This window comes from Falco biarmicus, chromosome 9 (genome assembly GCF_023638135.1).
Source record: "Falco biarmicus isolate bFalBia1 chromosome 9, bFalBia1.pri, whole genome shotgun sequence".
In the NCBI taxonomy this organism is placed as follows: Eukaryota; Metazoa; Chordata; class Aves; order Falconiformes; family Falconidae; genus Falco; species Falco biarmicus.
The window spans coordinates 46569882-46589424 of record NC_079296.1 but is presented as its reverse complement, the minus strand read 5'-3'; the positions used below and the strand labels follow the sequence as shown (position 1 = coordinate 46589424).

At 39.6% G+C, this 19543-nt stretch overlaps 1 protein-coding gene across 7 annotated transcripts in view; it reads left to right on the top strand.

Moving 5' to 3' along the window:
• Nucleotides 1-19543, top strand: part of ZMIZ1 (zinc finger MIZ-type containing 1) — a 307512-nt gene that overhangs the window by 117154 nt on the left and 170815 nt on the right. Inside the window, exon 3 of one of the 7 annotated variants that reach the window (XM_056351243.1) lies at nucleotides 3845-3977. The exons of the other annotated variants lie outside the window; for them this stretch is intronic. The gene's annotated coding sequence lies outside the window, so the exon portion shown is untranslated. The remainder of the gene's footprint in view (nucleotides 1-3844; nucleotides 3978-19543) is intronic. 7 annotated transcript variants of the gene reach the window in all.

Here is a 19543-nt window from a genome sequence, read left to right as displayed (position 1 = left end):
AGGATAATGCTGAAATACAAATCACCTCACCTTGAATAAAACCTTGTTTGCTGGTTGGTTATGAATAGAGAGGATAGGCAAGACTTAAATCCTGGCGACAAAATTATTAGTCAGGAGGATGAAGAGAAATTAAAGACCGATATGTTGAGTCTAGAAGACAACTAAATGGGAATGTGGTGCATAATATGAAGTAAGGAATAGTACGGAGGTGAATCAAACATCTTTTAGTCTTTCTTCATAGTATAAGGACAAAGATGGATTTGCTGAAACTGAAAAGCAAAAGGTAAATACATCTAATACAAGTGATGAGTAACACAGAGAATGCCATCGTTGCAAGGCTGAGATGGTAGGCAGTTCATTTTATTTGTGTGTGTATAATATATATATGTGTGTATTTTATATACACGCACCAATTTAAGCTTCCACATCAGTTCCGTTAATTAGATTTGTTGTCTTATTAGTAAAACCTAAATTAATGAAGTTGGGTCTAAATTGTAGATAACAAAGTCTTCTCACTTTTATAATGCAAGGGTATTGCCGGATTGTGGGCTGTAGCCTTCAATAGGTGTGGCGCTGATTGCTCTGAAGATACAATCCTGCAATACCTTCCTTGCTGCTTTTGTTTATGAAAGTTGCCAAGAGGCGCACACAAACAAAGGATTTTATTTTCTTGTTGGTGATACTATTATTATACTGTGAAATCACAGTGCTCTCTGAGGCTTTGGATCCCTTCTAGCTTTATCAGAGAGCAATGCACAGTGCTGTGTGCAGCGTTGTAAGCAGACCCAGATTTGCTCTGTATTTACCATATTACCAATTAGCAGCCTGATGAGCATTGTGCCTAGTGAGAATTTTTGTGGACTGACCGTGGACAGTTTGAATGTGTACTCCTAACTATATTTTCTGAGAAATTCGAATGGATTTGATGTGTTTCTTAAAAAACATATATGTAAAGCAGAACTTCATACGTTTGTATTACTTAGATTGTGATGAATGGTGTGTTTTTCCTCTACTTCCAAGGAATTAACAATTACTCTGAAAAAGCTGTGTTACTAACAGGTTCTAGAGGCAAAGTATGTAAGCTGGTGCATGCAGGGTTGTGGCTCAGTCTGTTGTGATAACTGGATGAGGTTTACAACTTTCAGATATTTCCAGGCATAGCTGTGGAGTTTGTTTTGGGCCTCTACCGACGCCTCTTGCACAAAGCTGTACTGAGGACCAGCACACCTAATCCCTTGGGTCATCATTTGCATATCCTGGGGGAAGTTACACATTTAGTCCATGGAAGGTAGGTGAAATGCGTGGAAGAGCTGGCCTGTGTTCTAGACCCTACCGTTGCTCATGATGTGAGCTTGGATACTGGAAGCATTTAAGCTTCCTCAACAGCGGTGCTTATACAGCAGTTAGGGCCTGCCTTTTCCAAAGCTTTCCTCACCTTTCCGTACAAATGATTAACGGAGCTCAGGACGTGGTTCCTGTGTCTTCAGCAGTTTGTGCTTTCTACTTGTGTGCTCTGGTGTTAGCGCGCTTAAGCCTCATCTACTACAAAGGCAGAGTTACTAAGAGATAGCGTTACAGGTTGAGTAGCTGGGTAAGATGATGGACGTGTGCCTTGGAAGCAGTCATTAGGCAGATGTTTCATTTTCCTGTGTGGGATCTTGGTTAGATGTGGAGCTTCACTGAAAAATTACTTGACTAGGTAAAATAGTTATGGACAGCTTTTGAGTGCTCTTCTTTTTTCATGTTTTAGCAGGGAATTAGTTACCAGATTGTAGAATGTTTTAATGCTTTGGGTAATGAGCAGCAGGAATAGTAAAAAGAATAGTTAACTTGGAGCAGTTCTAAATGTTAGACATTTCTCCTGTTGCTAAATATGACCTGGAGAATGAAATCAGTGGTTCTTTTTAGCAAAGCATGCTGAGAGCGTTCTAAGAGGCACAGCAAGTGAAACAATCCAAAACGTAGCAGTAAGATCACTTTTATTTCCTTATTGCAGTGATGTCCTGCCTCATTTGGTTGCCTTACTGCTTCAGCAGGGTTCAGTAGTTTCACGTTCCAGTGCTCTCAATCCCAGAGACACTGGGGAGGAGTGTCCAGAGAGAAGCCCTTTCTGAAGAAGGGGAGCCCTGCTAAAGGCATGATCACCAAACTTCTTTGATTGAAATAGAAGAAAGTCGCTCCTAACTCCTCTAAACAGGCTGCTGTGTCCAGTCCCCAGGAACCTGTAATAGGAAGGGATCATCTGGATCATTGAAGCTAGCCCTCTGCAGAAACAGGCAGCCATATCATGATTCGTGACTCATAGACATTGGAGGTTTTACTTCATGTATTGTGCTTGTGTCTGATCCATCGCGGAATAAAATGGGAGCCAGCAAACTGTTGATATCTCTGTAGGGTGAAAGCGCTCATGGTTTCACTGCTTAGGTTCTACGAGGTGACACTGAAGATGTCAACCTGTGGGAACTTTTAAATTCTCTTTGCATAGTATCCCAGTAACTTCTGAGTTTATTTTCTAATATAATAACTTGTAGAGAACCTTAGGATGTGTTTTATGTGTAGAACATAGGAGACTTTACAAAAGTTTGTGGCCAGGCTCTCTCTGACAGTCTTGAAATACTGCGTTGTTCCTGTTCCCAAAGGGACGGTCTGAATAAACAAGGTATGGGGGTAAAGGGAAAGTGTTTCTCCAGGATTATATTGTAGCCTGGAGATGAAACTGGAAAGGTAGTGTATTTATCCAGCTGTAACGAATGTGAATAACTTGGAGGCCTGAACTCATTAGGAAGCTACTTGAGGTGGATTCTATCACAGAAGATGAAGGGTAAAGGGGTGAGAATTCCTTGCTAATGGAAAGGACGCGTTTTCAGTAAGGGAATACAAAATTACGTGGCAGCCAAGTGGTAGGCATGGCCTGAGCATAAATGATAGCGCACTGTTATTCCGTGGTTGACCTACTGGTGGTTTTCTGGGCAAGCAATGAATAGAGGAGTTGTCTGTTTTCTTGAAGTGACCCCTCTCATCCGGGAGGCTGTTTGACACTATCAGAATGAAGACATTGCCCGTTGCTGCTGCTTCTCATTCTTCTTTGGAATGTGGATAGGAACTGGAGATAAATACTTGTCCAAAGTATTTTCTTATTTACCGAGACCTCTTCTAACTTACTGACTCGTACCATCACCCCCGACATGCTTATGCATGTGTGTACCTTATCAAACACAGATTTAATCTATGAAGAACAGTTATTTCCCAGGAATTACATTGCTGCCTTCAAGTGTGATGAAAGAAAATAATTGGAGTAGAATTTGTTTTCTTTCTATTAAGAAAATATAGTTTACTTGGGTGTGTGTCAGTGTTGGGTGAGAACTACATAAGCTGCAATTTATTGTGACTTTGTAAAGAGACTAACAACAAGTTACTATGTCCTTCTCTTGTTTTTGGTTTGGCTTGGCTTTTTTTAAACAACTTTGTGAATACAAACTTTTGCCTTGGTGTTTGTTTTAAATATTCACATTAAATAATATTCATATTTATGAATTATGGAAAGCATCCAGAAACATGCTCCAAATAAGATAGCAGTGAGAAACAGTGGGAGTTTCAGGGTAGAGGAAAGAGCTCTCGTGTTCCCAAAGTGGTGCTGAAAGCTGCTGTTATATACTATGACAAGAAGAAAGATCTGATTTGCGAAAAGCACAGCTTCACGGCAGTTGTAATATGGGAAGGTTGGGCAAGCCTGAATAAGCTCCTCCTCTTTGGATGAACCTCGTGCTCACGTTAATGTTCCCAAAGATCCGTATGCACGTACATGCTCCCCATTGCATAGAGCTCCGATTATCTCTCCTGGCAGGGAGAAGAGCCAAGTTACTATCTGTCCAGAATTTTTCAAAGCTTGTGCTTCAAGCTATCTTCTCTGGGTATCTGACATCTTCCTGCTTCATTGCTGACTCCAGCACACCACTTACTGTGAGAATCAAAACAAGGTAATTATCATCTGATTTCAGTGGATCTAAGTAGAAGTAAAAAATATGTGTATGTGTAGTGTAAAGAAAAATGTTTTTGACTAAGTCTATGAAGTCTTAGCATTTTAAGATGCTGTTAGATATACAAGTGTACGTAAATGAATTAAAAATAGGCAGCAGAATAAAAGCTAAGAAGAGTTTCTTATTGACATGACTAGAAGAGTTTAGTTAAGATCACTCCACTAACGCTCTTTATTTACAAGTATCAAATTCTGCAAGAAAAGAAAAAAATGTGGATTCCCATATGTTTATGATAATATTGGTAAAAACCAGAGCACCTTTCCAGTGCTGTCACTACCAGTCTCAAGACTCAAAAGCCCGGGTGGCTTTTCAAGGCTACTGGATGAAGCACACGAGCACTGTGTGCAGTAGCCATGTGGCAGTGGCCATGTCTACTACCTGTTAAGCTGGAGGACCCGAACACCTCTGAACATTCAGAAGGCTACCGGTATTTAGCAGTGCAGTTGTAGAAGCCCTAGATGTGCATATACTTCTTTATACCTCCAGCTGATGCTAAAGAAAATAGGAACGAGCCTAATAGCTAAAGCTAAATCAAATTATAAATCGTTTTATTCAATTCTGTTTCCATTTAAAAATTAATTTGGTTTAGCGATAGGCATGTGACTGCAAGCCCTGAAGACTGAAATGTTCTTTATCTGCACAGCAAGCACACAACTGCCTTGACCCTTATCTAGAGGGACTCTTTAATCTGTTAATTCAGTTTTTATGCCCATTCAGTTCTTGACCTCTTTGACTCAACTTCCAGTTAGTGACAGTCGTGATGGTTGTTTCTGTGATGGAGACACCTGCCCATTAACAATGGGACTGAGCTGAACAACCTTTCTCTTCTCATTTAGGCCACTAAACAGGCAGATGGTGACAACATTTGGTCACCACTGATTGGGCTTGCATTTGAACCCTTGACCTAAAGGTGAAGGCCACTGTATCCTATTAGGAATATGAGCCATCACATTTAGTTTTAGTTGTGATACCTAGCCTGGGATGTGTGTGAAGTCAAACACTTCACAGATACGTGAAGGAGAGGAGGACATTTTTCTTCCATCTGTTCTGTCTTTTGTTGTTACATGTTGTAGTTAACTCTGTCAGCTCTTCATGTTAGCAGTCTCTTGCTTAGTATGTCTCGTGTTACTGAAAAGTAAGTATCAACCAAGTCACACTCCAAGATCCTATCTCGGGAACAGTTCCCCGTTGTAAAACACAATCTTCCCCCCCCGCCCCCCCTCATACTGTTGCGGTCATTTTTGCTTACATGATTAGTAAATAGTTTTCCTGAGGGATGTTTTTTCCTATTAAACAGTGACCTCTGCAATTCTCTTGCTATGCAGGCTCTGACTGGCCCACCTACAGCACACCACTTTTTCTTCAGTGTCGTTGTACCTGTTGGTATCTTTAAATTTAATGTGAGATTAACTATCAATATCCAGTACTGTGCCACTACTTTCATTCTGTGGCTTCTAATTACATAATTTGCTCTGTCCCTTTCCTCTTTGCTTGTAGAACTCCGTATGTTTTTTGAAGGCCAAAAGATTAAAAGATTGTGATTTTTTCTTTCTTGAAAACCTCAGTCAAACAGGTTGGGGGTGGCAGGGGAAGCATTACTAATCCACGGCTTCTAAAGTATGAATGTGTTTCTATCTAGATGTAACAAAGATACGCAAATTATTTAGCCCTGCAAAGAACTGCCATCAGGAGGTGACAAAATGTGGTCTCTTAAGAAGTTAGAAAATACCCTGAGGCTTACGCTACAAGTACTGCTACCAGGCATGCTACAAAAGTCACAGTTGCTTTAAGTTGCTGATGGATCAGCAGGTTTATAGTATGAAACAACAGGATACAGAATTGCTCTATCTGCCTGTTTGATCATGTGCACAGCATTTTATCTGCTTAGGTGGTGTCTGGATCTCTTCATTTAGATATCATTTCCAGTTTTAGTAGTTTTAGTCTTATAAATATGGACAACAGAATAAAGCAGGTTTAAAGATTAGAGGCGAGCATTTCAAAGCATGTAATAAGAGGGCAAACATTGTTAGATGAGTTTGTATTTGATGTCTGTTTATTAAACTCTTACTCGTGTTAACTACCCCTGTGTCTGAGCCTAGGCATTCTCCGTTACCGAGCAAAATAGCCCTTCTGTACGGCTTCAGTGCGTACGTGATGCAGGGACCTTCTGTGACTGCACGGTAGTGCTGGGGCTTCCCGAAGCAGCCAGTCAGTGCCAGTTCTCTGGCCCATCGCTGTCGCGCAGACCCACGCAGTCTGCTCTTGCTTCGCACTACCTGATGCTGCATTATGAGGAGCACGGTACAGTAACTGTACTCCCAGCAGATCAGACCACCTATGAAGATAAAGAAGCGCTAGCTGACAAAGGTTAGTTACGCATGCTCCCTTGTGGAATCTCACTAGAGGGCACTCCTGGTTTTAGCATTAAAAAGATCCTCCAGCCAGCTTTATTTTCTTTGCTGGTACTGGAGCAAGCCACCTGAGTGGCTTTGGAGACTCCACCATGACTGCGGAGACTGATAAACCTTGGAAAGCAAATCGCCTCACAAACAAGAAAGTCTTGGGAGACGCTTTCGCAGGAAGAAGAGAATTGAACCTTAAAAGATTCCAAGTGTATGGAGACATCCAGAGCTGGAGGATTTGGATATGGGTTTTTGTGATTCAGTTTTTGCAAAAAAAAATATTGGGATCTGGCATAACTAACTGTATTTGTGATGTAGATGCCTGTAAGGAAATGGTAAGGAAATTTTTGCTGGCTTTTCACACCGATCATGCTGTCTCAACCGTTATGTTTGCACCAAGCAAGGACTCGGCCTTCCTGCTTCCTTAATTATTAACACACAGTTGAATGTTAACAAGAGTAACTGAAAATTGGTCTTAGTGGGCAGAAATGATGTTCAATGAGGAATCTAATGTAAGAATGAGACCAAGCTGCTAAATTCTGAAGGGAGCAGACCCAGATTTGCAGTTTGTCTTAAATTGTGACTAAGGGAAAACAGGGGGTTTAGGCTGCCATTAGTGGATATATGACTTTTTTGGAAACAAATTTTGAGCTTTCAAACTCATTAGGAGCTGCTTTTTTTGTTTAATAACACAGCTCATCCAGATGTCAATAATTAGGTAAAATAGTGTATCATCTTGATTGCCCAGTGGTTGGTAATCAGTGTAGAGCTAAGGACAGCTCTGTAAACAGCGGTTGGTGTATTGCAGGCTGCCTTTGCAGGAGCTGTGAGCCATTTGAAGGGAAAAGATGCACAAGGACAGCAAAGCAGCCAGCCACCAGCAAATGAGAAGTGCAGGGGTTATGTTAGCAAAGGTGAGATGAGGTGGTGGCCTGTCTGTTCCTGGGAATTCATTACATGCCTGCATGTCCCAAGAAGGGTGATAAGGAAGATATGTGCCCAAGATTTGCAATTCTGTTTACTGTCAAAGCTGTAAATCAGTAGAACTCTCCTCTATTAAGGCTAGGCCAGGGCAAACAAGAATGTGCTAATGGTCTTGCCCAAAGTGTCATGTTCTTCATGCTCTCTTTAAAAATTTGCACTAGAATAAGCTCTCTGATAAGGACAAAAAACCTAAGTAATCTCAGTCTTGTAATTTTTTAAAATAATTAAAGGGGGTAATACTTCATACTGGACTCTAGGCTTGTTTTGTTTCAGGATGCTCATCTACGTGAGCTTTGGTAATTTGTCTTTATGCATAGCTGAGAGGTGTATTTAAGAAGAACGCTTGTATTGCAATATACTTCATCTAGATACTTTTATGTTACCTGTGTGATTGGGCTAATAGAGTAGTTCATAATTTTTATGTATCTGTTCCCATAACACCCTAGGAAAGTGTATTATTGCTATTCCACTACTGTTAAACAAGTATATAGGAAGACCCTATGAGTTGCCCAGGCTTCCATGGGAGGAACGACAGAGGAGTTGAATGCAGCTTCCCAGATCCCTTGACTAGAGTCTAAGTAATGGATAAATTCCTCCTGTTTTATTTCTTCTGGAAAAAATTGTTCATTTGCACATGTTAGTGTAGAGAATGAGGCTTACGTAAATTACTGAACATATTACATAAAATACCCATGTCCTACAAAACTCAGTCCCTCGGAAAGGTCTCTCTACCATATTTATTTTTATCAATTTTTGGAAGTGAGTACACTTACATTTTACTAATGGGCAAGTGAAATGTGACTTATTTACATACACTTTACAATAAATTATAATGTACAGGTCTTATTATGTAAGAAACCCTTCCAATATTTTTGTAGTGAGAAACCAAAGATCATGTAATAACTAAGGACTCTGTTATCACATACTTTTAATTCTACCCTAGTTAAAATTAATGTGCTTCGTAACATTAGCACACAATTTCAGAAGTGTCGAGGATACAAGTTTCGTTTTCAGAAATGAGGCAGGGACTAAAGAGTCTGCATCATCCTCAAAGTCAGCAAAGGCTCTGGTTTCTGAAGAAATTATCTAGACTTGCTCTGTAATCAATGGACAGAAACAGGTATCTCCAGAGAGCGATTTGTGCCACCAGTTTTTGACATCTGTCTTAGCAAGGGACAAATTGCCCTCTGAAAGTACCACTCTCCATTGACTATTGATGGAACCCAGATGATTAGCTTAGGCTAAAGCCTCCCTATGAGATGGCTAACATTAAGAATCCATACCAAAGTAATTTCTGAAAACGTGAAAGTAGAATTGTTGGCCCTTTTGCTAAGGTAGGAGGAAAGTCACTAACCAAACCAAAAGTTTCTTTTCTCTCTTTTTTCTTTTTTTCTTTTTTTTTTTTCTGTGCAGAAATCTCTAAAGAACCTAAAAGGGTGAGTTAACCATATCACCATATTACCTTATTCTACTGATAGTAAATTAAATGAATTCTCTTACTGTTTGGGGGTTTTGAAAGCTTTACTTGCCCTTAAAATATTTTTTACACCACCATATAGAAATGGAAGACTGGTACTTTCTACTATGGGCTAAAATGTGGAGGGGAATTTGAGCTGTGTGTTTTGGTTTATAATTGTTGGATTTTGGATGCATCATCATGTATCAGGAAAAAAAAAGCTTTTTTGATTCTATAAAACACAAATTTAGGGGGCTATTCCATGCCATACACTTTCTAATACCTATGTTAGGATACCTGTTCCAAAATAGAAGCCAAAGATGACAGCAGAGCTGCACGATCTGTTAACCCAGTGCCTACAGACCTAAATTAATTACACAGCCCAGCAGGTACTACCTGTACATACAAAGTTGAATGTCTCGTTTCTGAAGGGGGAGCAAATGCTTTCATTTTTCTTAGCTGTTGTGGCGCTTGTGTGTAAGTTTGAAAGTAAAATTACTTTTTCTACTGATTTGTCTTTTTTTCTTTTATATTGGACAAAATATTTATTGTTTCCTTTTTCTAGTAGAGCTTGAAATTAATTTTTTAACTACATTTCTTAGTGCAAAATCCATGACCACAGTGCTCAAAGAGAACTATTTTCTTTTTTAGCTGAGGCTCTACAGAGTGCATGAAGGTTTTTACATAGATTTCAGGTTTGTTTTCTACAAAGCCACTGGTGCATGTGCATTTTCTTTAATTGCTGTTTTAAAAAGTTTAAGTAACCAGCTCAAACCTGACATAATTATATACATAGTACTCAAATTGCAGTAGCGTGAAACAGCATGCTATTTTGTTATATTTAAATTTTCAGCAGTACCATATCATTAATTCCATTTTTTTTCACGGGAACTTTAATTACTCTGTGTGCATTTTATTTATATTTTAAGGTCTCTATGCTGTTTTCTCAACAAAGCTCTAAGAATTTTAAGGAGTGAAAAGCTCTTAGTAGTATGACTGTCATAATTTGCCTGTAAAAATACGGATTCTTTATTTTTCAAAAATGGCTTCAAATGGAAACTTGCTTCAGCCCATGAGACAGAATTCCGGGGGTGCTGCAAACTCAGTCATGGGTTTGGTAATCTATTTATGTTTGTTTGGAGAGTTAGGGCTTCTTTTTGTTGATGCAGTCTGCCTGATAATAAAGATTATGCAGTCAAAACACTGCACAACAGTGGACAGCTCTGTTCATGATATACGTCTCGATTTTTTTGCAGAGTTATCAATAGTTAAAGTGGCCTTGCTTTTGTTTTGTAGGTGAAAATAGCTCCAAAGTACAGAAATGAAGTATGTGCTGAAAAAACATAGACGCTTTGCATAGTAATTTTTCTATCTGTAATTCTAAGTGATAGAGCTGCTTTTTATCGTGGGTTTTAAAGGGCTCTTTATCGTGGGTTTTATGGTGTTAGTTTTAGGAGGCGATACTCCTACCTCTATTGACTTTTAAATATCACACAAAGAGCATCATTTTGCATCACAGTGATAGCTAGTGGAAGGAAATAATATTACAACTTGTGAGGAATTGGTGTTGAAAAACAGCATTTCTTGGTGAAGAACAGTAAATGTTGGAATACTTCCGAGGGTGGTGGAGGGGGCGGGGAGCAGCCTTGAAAGCTGAAAAGGAATTCTTCATGACTAAGAGCATCTTCGTAAAAATTAGGTTTTGTATTTCTATTGATCAGAGTAAGCTGGATAGTTCTAGGGGTAATTAAACCTGGGACAGAGAGACAGCTTTATGGTATTGTGCCTAGTTCATTTTTCACCAAAAATCATTATCTTAAAAATAAATATTTACATTTGTGTTCAATACTTCTGTTGGGAAACATAGATCTGTAGTAACAGACTTGTTTTGAGACCTGCGCAAACAGGAATTGCATTTCCCAGCAGATTTTGGACAGAAACCGGTAGTAAATTATCTGGCCATAGGTACTTCATGCAAAGTGTCAGTAATTAAGAGTCACAAAAGCCGGTGGATGCTTTGGTGTTTAGGTTTTCAAGCCAAAACATCTTAAAGAAACCTAATTTCAGAAAGCAGAGAGCACCAGTCTTTTGAGGATGTGTCACGTCAAGTACCACCAAATCTGGATACTTGAACTCATTCCGTTTTTCTGATAGCTTGCCCTGCTCTGAGCAGTAGTTAGCTTTGTCCTCGGTTTTGGAGAAAATACTGTATTTGCCCTGCTAAAATTGCAGCAACTTTTTTTAAGGAGGAAAAGTTTAAGCATAGCTGTTAGCAGAATCATGATGAGCATTTTTGTAGGCTCCCTTAAGTGCAGACAATGTATTCTGGTTAATATTTTGAATATTTGATGCAAAAATGCAAATTACTAAAATACTCTGCATCAGGTCTTCCATTTAGCATTATCCTTTCACACTGTGGAGTAAACTAATGAATTACAGCATGATTACATAGCACATAATTAACTTTGTAATTAATATGCAACTGCCACTTAAACTAAAGTACTGCTTATAAAGATGTACGGCAACAGTAAATCACAGGTCAGAAGTAGCACTTTGGAATTTTCAAAAGAATGAGACTAAATGCAGAATCACTTACAGCAGCAGAGTAAGTTAATTAAAAAGCAGATTAATTGTGAATGTCCTGTTTAATTTTAAATACCTTTGCTATTTCTTTTCCCAGAAGAAAGAAAAAGTTTAAAGCTTAAGTCATTCATTGTTTTCTTAGATGACATATTTAAAAATGAGCAGTTGTTTAGCTTTAAACTGTCCTGGTTGTGATTAGGAGTCGGTTAGTATTCCTTTCTTGTCTTGCTGTGTAGAAGGGTAGGATAAAACCAACTGCTTTTTACTTTGAATTAACTCCAGCTTTCTGCCATGGTCTCTTTTTCACATCAAGTCCATGAAACAGTTAGCCAAACCACGTCCGTCCTTTGTCCTGCTGCTTTGTTTTTAAAGAAGATGAGGATTTGAGCTGTGCTGCCGTAACCGTAACCAGTGAAGAATGAGGTGTAAGTTCGGTGACTTCAGACAAACTATTTTTTACAGCAGCTGTCTGCAATTGCTGGTATTTCCACAGTGGTGCTGATGCTGGAGGCCCTTGTGCAAACAGGTGACACACTTTCCACAGGCATCTAGAGCAACGCGTTGGTTAAATTGCATGTCTTCCTGCAGGTTTACAGAGTATTAGCTGGAGTCCTGTCCTTTCCCACACCCTTTTCCTTCCATCTGTCTCTGTGTGAAATGCCGTTGACCATGGCAAGGAATAGAAATCCACAGTGTAGGCGTGGCCATGCTCTCTTGGTTCAGACTATGCTCGATCGATGGAAAGCACCATTTGATACAGTACCAAATGCAGGGTGTCAAAGGTTGGTTTAATTCAAGAGATGGGAATTTTAAAGCATCTTCATGATTTGCTATCATGAAATATCATACAGCATTAATACATTATTCCTTCTTTAACAGTGCAGGTAACTGTGTATTGTAAGGAACATTAGCTCCCTGTCTTTTCCAGGTGGCATTCACAGGAGCGGTTTTAGATACCAACTGACCTCAAGGTCACTCTTTCCTGCACTGTGCCAGCCTAGAAGTAGAAATGGACACACACTGGAGAGCTCTGTACCCAGAGACCATGGAGAATTATGTGTTACAGCTCTTCAACACCTCTCTGACCATCTGAAGGTGATGGAATACAGGAACTAGGTCCTGCAAGTGTATCGGATGCTGTTGGCATGCTATTCAATACTTCACCATAGTCTCCTTGGTTGGCTTGATCTACTGCTGGGCATATCCTGCTTAGTGTCTGCTTAAAAGAAATTAAACGGGATATATATCACAATCCGTAGGAAATGGCTACACTAAGCATATAATGCATCTTTTAAAGGAATTAATATGTTTTGTTAATGTCTCTTTTGCAAAGCAAACTAATTTTTTGTGTTCAGCAGTACATGACAAGCAGTTCTAACTTTAGAGCCTCTGTGTTTCTGAAACACTTTGATTTGTGTATTCAGTATTCATGGTGCTCAGTATATTGTTGGTCGCTTCATCCACATTATGCTATTTTTTTCTTTTTAAATGGCTGGCTGAAACTTCTGACCTGGAACAAAGAGTGATAGATGCTTCACAGTTGCTCTTCCTTCTGGATAAATAATCATTCAGGCATAATTATGTGCATCTTTTGGTACTCATGAATACCTGCCTGCTTGAATAGCTGGGAGGGAATATATGCTGCCCTTACAAATCCTTCAGAATTGGCTTTTGCTTGTATTGTGTTGTAGAAAAAATGTAAATGAAACAAAACAAACAACAAAAATGAACAGAAAAACACCCAAACAAAAGATCAGACATCCAGAAATTTTTGTTTTCTGTTTGCTGACTTTATTTTTCTTCATTGGTCAGCTGCTCGACAGGCTAATTACTATGAAAATTGACATGTAAGGATAAGTATCCTGAGTTACTCTCCAAGAATAAAAAAAAATATTGTAATTGGGGTATGCACCGTGAGTGGAGTCTAACCTAATGGAACTTGCAGGGAGTTCTGTCATTTGAGTTTCATATGTCACTTAGTGGGTCATAATATGAGAAACAGGTTAGCTTTTATAACATTGGGTTTTCAGTTTAGTGGCTCAATAGGGAAATGAAGCTTTGGGGGGGTGTCTTTTTCTGAAAACGATGTGTGGTACGTTCTTGGAGGTTCAGTTCTAGGCATTATGAACAGATGCTTCTGAACTAATCTTAAATGTCACATTGCATGCATAAACCCTGGGGGATTAACAATATCAGGAGTCCCTGAAAGTATTTCTGAAGGTTTAGCTTAATACTCTCTCCCAGGGAAGCATCCCACCTACTAACTTGACACATACTTCCAGGCCTTCCCGAAGGCCCTCTCTCTAATGCTGAGCCAAATAAGGCCAGGAGAGAGATGACAAAAGCAATATATTGCAAAGCAGCAGAGCTTTGAGATGGCAAGTAAAAATCATACGGCCTCAAAAAGTTGCAGTGGTCTCAACAGAAGTGAAACCATGAGATGATTTTACATTAAAAATGGAGAGTCATCAACATGTGGTAGAGGAACAATCACAGCTCCATAATTACGATTGGGTTGTAATAGCTGGGGAAAATGCAGATGATTTAAAATAGAAAAACGTTAATTTCTCGTCTAGCAAATGCCCTCCTTTCTATTTTAAATATTTCAGTGGTTATTCAGAAAAGCTTTTAATCAAAACCAAATAAAAATAGTAATAATTAAAAAAATCATTGTTGTCCAAACGTAGAGGTGCTTGTGATGGATGCTGTGATAAACTGTGTAACTGTAGAGGAATTGACAGCTATGTTTTTAATATACCATTTTTTTTTCACTTGTAATGTGTATATATAATATGTTGGGGTCAGATGAAAAAAATCAGAGAAAATATTTCTTTAAGCCTCTGTTAGAATGAGTTCCTGTCTAAAGAGAAGATAAGGAAGGGAGTTTTGCTGCAGTTTTCTTCCATCTACATGGATTTTTTTGTGCCGAGGTTATAATGTATGTTAACATTATGCTGACATGGACAGCTCTAGCCAATAGGTTAAAATTGTTAGGTAGTTTGTCTTTTTGACAGATCTTGTCTCCATGTCTAGCAATTTATATGACCTTCCAACTCTGATATTTTCCTTGCCAGTGTGTGCCCTCAATGGTTCCCTCCTCATACCAGCCCCACTTCGTTCTTAGAGACTGACAAGGCAGCCCATGGTTTGCTGAACCTGCGAGCAGGCCCGCTGGGTCATCGTCGCCATTAACTGCTGCTTTATTCTCTCGGCTGTTAAATTGCTTGTTCAATTCTTGAATATGCTTTGCTAAATCAGCTTAAAAGATTCATTTAAAAATTCAGTTTCTTGCAGGTAGGGACATGGCAATATGATACAAAATACACCCTTTTTCCCATTATTTTCCCTTTATAATTTAGTCCGCAGGATGGTTCATAAAAACTGAGGCCAAAGCTAGGCACATTCTGCATGATAGATGAATTAAATTGCAGAATAGAATCCCTGTTTCTGGAACAGATCTGCTTAATATCACTTGTGCAAACTTTTCTCCTGTGTTCCGTGATGCTTAGGATTTGTTGTTCAGTCTTGCAAGAAAGTGTTTGCATATGTTTGTATATATACATTGTTTTCTTCCCTAGCATTTCATCCTGTTACATAAGCACACATGCGCAAATGTATGTGTTTGCATGTTAGTTTAATCAAAGCCTTATAAATAGCAGCTCAGTTGGCTTTCACAAGGAAAGAAGCTCACTAAAAAAAAAGTTATGCTGGTGAATTGTTTTTCACAGGCCAGGCAGAAAGTTCTTGGGAACTTTGCTTCTTAGACCCATCAGGGGTTGTCTCCCCATAGCTGTATAATAGCATTGCAGTTGCTATGAAGTCTGTTAGTAATTCTCAACTCTGAAAGAGGTGTGATGGTATTCAAAGCACTTGCATTATGGTACTGAGGTTTAAAGAAACTTGAGTTGTAGGTAATGTAAACCAATCCTTTCAAGAGTTTTGAAGTCTCTAAACAAGGGGGAGAGCAAAGATGATAATTGATATACTGAGTCTGAATGGGTGGCAGCAGTAGACTGACTTATGTCCTGAGCAGTACTTTGACTTGAAAATTAATGAGTGATCCTAGGAAACTGCTATCTAAACTGGCTTTAAACCATTTTGGAAAACGAATCTCTATTCCTGACATCAGCTAGAAATAGAATAGGACAACCTACAGGATTTTTTAACATGTTCTTTGTCTTACAATAGATGAGGAAGGACAGTTTTGGGTGTCAGGACCCTGTCTGGTGCTTAGGTCAAGGGTTCAAAATTGCCTGTGTTGTCACCTAGAAAACGTGCCACTGGGCTCCTGCAGTTTATCTCCACTGTAGAATAGACCGGGCCATCAAAAGTGTGGTAAAGAGTTTGGCTCCCTAGACTGAAGTCAACCTTTGAGTGAAACACCTTCCCACTTCCATTTTTGAGGAGTATTTAATTTTGTTGCTCAGCAGTGAAAATAAGTCACGACATTGCTCTGTGATGTCATATGCATCCCCTTAAATTTTTTCAGGCTTATTGAAGGCAGTAAAAAAGAAATTTACGTGCAAACAGGCTCCTTTCTCCTGGAAAGCAAAATGGGAAGAAGGTTGAAAATAGTCAGGTTGTTCAACGGATTTACGACACTTGCAGGGGGTAGCAGGTTATCATTCTGTGGAGCCAGGATCCCCAGGCTTTTGACTGTTATCTATAGCAGCATGGGATATTTTCAGGGACTGAATCAATCTTGCGAGGAGCTAATGCGTAGTATTTTTTATGGTTACAGAACTGGCTCTTTAGGGTTTCCATTTATTTGTTTCTTTGTTTACTGTTAATGAGCTTAAGATTGAATTAGGGTAGGTGATTAATGAACACTGATCTTTTTCTAAAAATCTTACAAAGATCTTTATAATGCTTTAATGACTGTGAAGTGATTGATTTTGCTTAACTTACACTCTGCAAACTTTGTGGCAGGGTCTTTTTTTTATTATTATTTTATTTTTTTATTTCCCCCATTGCTTGCTGATACAAATGATTTTCAGTCCACATCTTTCTGTGCCTTTCTGGACAGGCCCAGGTCCCCAGTTCTTCAGGTAAGGGTTCTGCCTACACATAATGTAGCTTACTCCTTGCTTGCGCATACAGCTTAGTTTCTGAACAAAACCTTCTGGAGTCAAGAAAAGGTTCATGCCCTGATTTTGTCCTGCCATACAGATAATCATAATACCTAGCATTACAGTGACACCTCTGTATTTGCACTGGTAAGAAAAAGAGAAGGTTGTCAAATAATTCTCATTCCTCTAAAGAAGAGAAGTAGCAGTTGAAAAGAACTGAAAAGTCTTGCATCCTCCTATGGTATTCTATAGAAGTAGGAGGGGATTATGTTTTGTTATGTCTTGTTTTATAGATACCCCATTTGCCTGTACATCTCCACTATTTGTGCCAACCTGTAAAAAGGTTGGTGAGTCTTGTTGTCTTAGACTTTTCTTCTAAAATCATTCTTCTTTGCCTGCAGCTAACTTAAGGGCCGGTTTAATTGTTGCTGCTTTGGTGTTTCGCAATAGCCGAGAAGTTATCTGTTGGTAGAAGACATTTACGTAGGTGTTTGCCTGCTTCACATGCTTTACTGTTGGAAAGGTAAAATTATAAGCTGAGAAGTGTAGAGATAGAAGATAGAGCACTGCATTATTTAGAGGTTTACTGTCTGGCTTTTTGGATACCAGTATCACCTTAGGAGGAAGAACTACAACGCCTATCTCTTAACCAGCTGGTAGACAGACAGCATAGAAAGGTAAGAGAGTAGAAAATTCCTTATGCCGGACTGCTGAGTGTCTGAATGTGTTACAAAGGACAGTGGAGCCAGGTTCAGTTTTTGGCCTATGGAAAAAGTAGGAAAGGATGTCTCAACGAAGTCCTTAATTTGAAGTACTGCGAGTTAGTGAGATGGTTTTTTGGTTGAGAAGGAAGAACTGTTGCTTACTACATAGCTCCTTCTTCGTGGCTTCATTTATGTCAAGAGAAACAAAATCAGAGAAAAATAGCAACCCTCGCATCTGATACTAACTGTCTGAATTGGTTCCCTTGTCCCAGGTGGGACAGGAGCAAAGGGGCTGCTCCCGCAGCATCACCTGTCCAGTGCCAGCCTGCCCTCTCTTTTTGTATCCCTGCTTGGATCAGCCATGCAATAGCAGGAACCCTTTTAATCCTGTAATGTGGCATAGTGGGCAGCTAGGCTGTTTAAAAAATGAACCGTCTTTCAAAAGATATCCCTCCAAATTTCAGATTTAATGAACCCCAGTTACTCTAGGAGCAAAAGGGTGCCAAAATGCAGCCTCTCAAGGATGACAAAGATCAAGAGCAAAGGATGAGGAGTTGGATAGAAGCAGTTTTGTTCTCCGCAAGGTTTGACATTGTCACAACGACAGGTCTCTCCTTGAGTTCATCAGAACCTTTTCAAAGGGGATTCTTGTTTCCTTTTCGGGGGAGCTGTGCATTGTTTCAAGTAAGACTTTACACCTACTCCTGCCTGCTGAAGGCTTTGCTGCTCGGCTGCTCTGCCAGCTTTGTAAGCGTGTCACCAGCACGTCACGTTTGATCAGAACGAAAGTTGCTCTGGAGTACATCTAATCAGGCAGGGCTTCATAAAAACTTGAAGGCTATAAAGCTGACCTCTGGAGTCTGTAGTGTCGCCGTTGAGAACAAAGAAGGAAAGTGTGTAGCTTTCTGAGGTCTGTTACACTGTGTCGTAGTCGCCATTTAAACAAAAAATAAGACAGGAAGGATATGAGTAGAAGAAAAGAAAATGCCATCTGGAGTTAAACTGCTTTTATCCAGATGTCATCTGGATGTACGGTGTAGGTTTATCAGGTTAATTTAACTCTGTATTTGGAAGCCTGGCTGAATGTTGGAAATTCTGTCTTGAAATTGCAGGAAGGGTAATATTAGATGTTTCATCTGTAACTTATAGTAGTACGTACATTAAAGATTTTATTATATCACTTTTCATTGTTTATATTAAACTAGCATGTGGTAGCCCCAGTCTGAATTGTGATTTGTGTTTGGCACTTTATGTGTATTTGGTGGAGATAGCATCTACCCTGAGGAGCTCCCTAGGTAATTGGAAAGCCAAAGGAGCCGAGGAAGTGAAGTGTTTGGTGGTGGTTAGTCAGGAGAAGAGCTCAGGTCTCTGTTCACAGGGCTGACTTTGCCCTGCAGTTATGGGAAAAAGCTTCTGGGCAGATACTTTGTAATAATGACGGTGGTATGAAAAACATAAGACAGTCTAGGTGTCTTAATTTATGGACTGCACTTAAATAATTCATTAGCAATAGTTTTTCTCTTTACATCGTCTGTAATACAAATGGGAAGTCTGCCTGCTCCAGTTTGTGAGACTGATGTCACTCATAAGTTGTCAGGCTTGCTCCTGGCCCGTTCCAGTTGAAACAGCAGTGGTGATGATGGGAGCCCTCCTCCTCTTAACAGGGGATACCACATTGATTTCTAGTCTTTTCCATTGCTAGTCTTTCCATTTGTTCAGGCTCCGTTTAGCATTTGTTTAGTTGCTGCTTTTGAATACTTGAGAGGATTTTAAAACACCTGCCTGGTATCTGTGTTGTCTGCCAAATGCCATTTCAGCTTTGCTCGTGCTATCACCCGAGGGTGAGAGACCTAGTGGAGGTACAGCTAACAGAGATCTGGGCGCTCAGAGGAAACGCTGCTGAAATCTGTTCCCGATTATCTGTCGTGGATTAACCCCAGCTGGCAACTAAGTACCACAGAGCCGCTCGCTCACTGCCACCACCCTCCCCAGTGGAAGGGATGGAGAATCAGGAAAAAGGTAAAACTTGTGGGTTGAGATAAGAACAATTTGATAATTGACATAAAATATTTTAACAATAATAACAACAACAATTATAATGCAAAGGAGAGAGAAGGAGAAAAGAATAAAATCCGAAAGGAAAAAAAAACCAAAACAAGTGATGCACAATACAGTCACTTAGCACCTGCTTGACCGATGCCCAGCCAGGCCCCCAGCAGCAATCGGCAGCCCCTGGCCAACTCCCTCCCAGTTTATATACTGAGCTTGATGTTCTGTGGTGTGGAATATCGCTTTAGCTAGTTTGGGT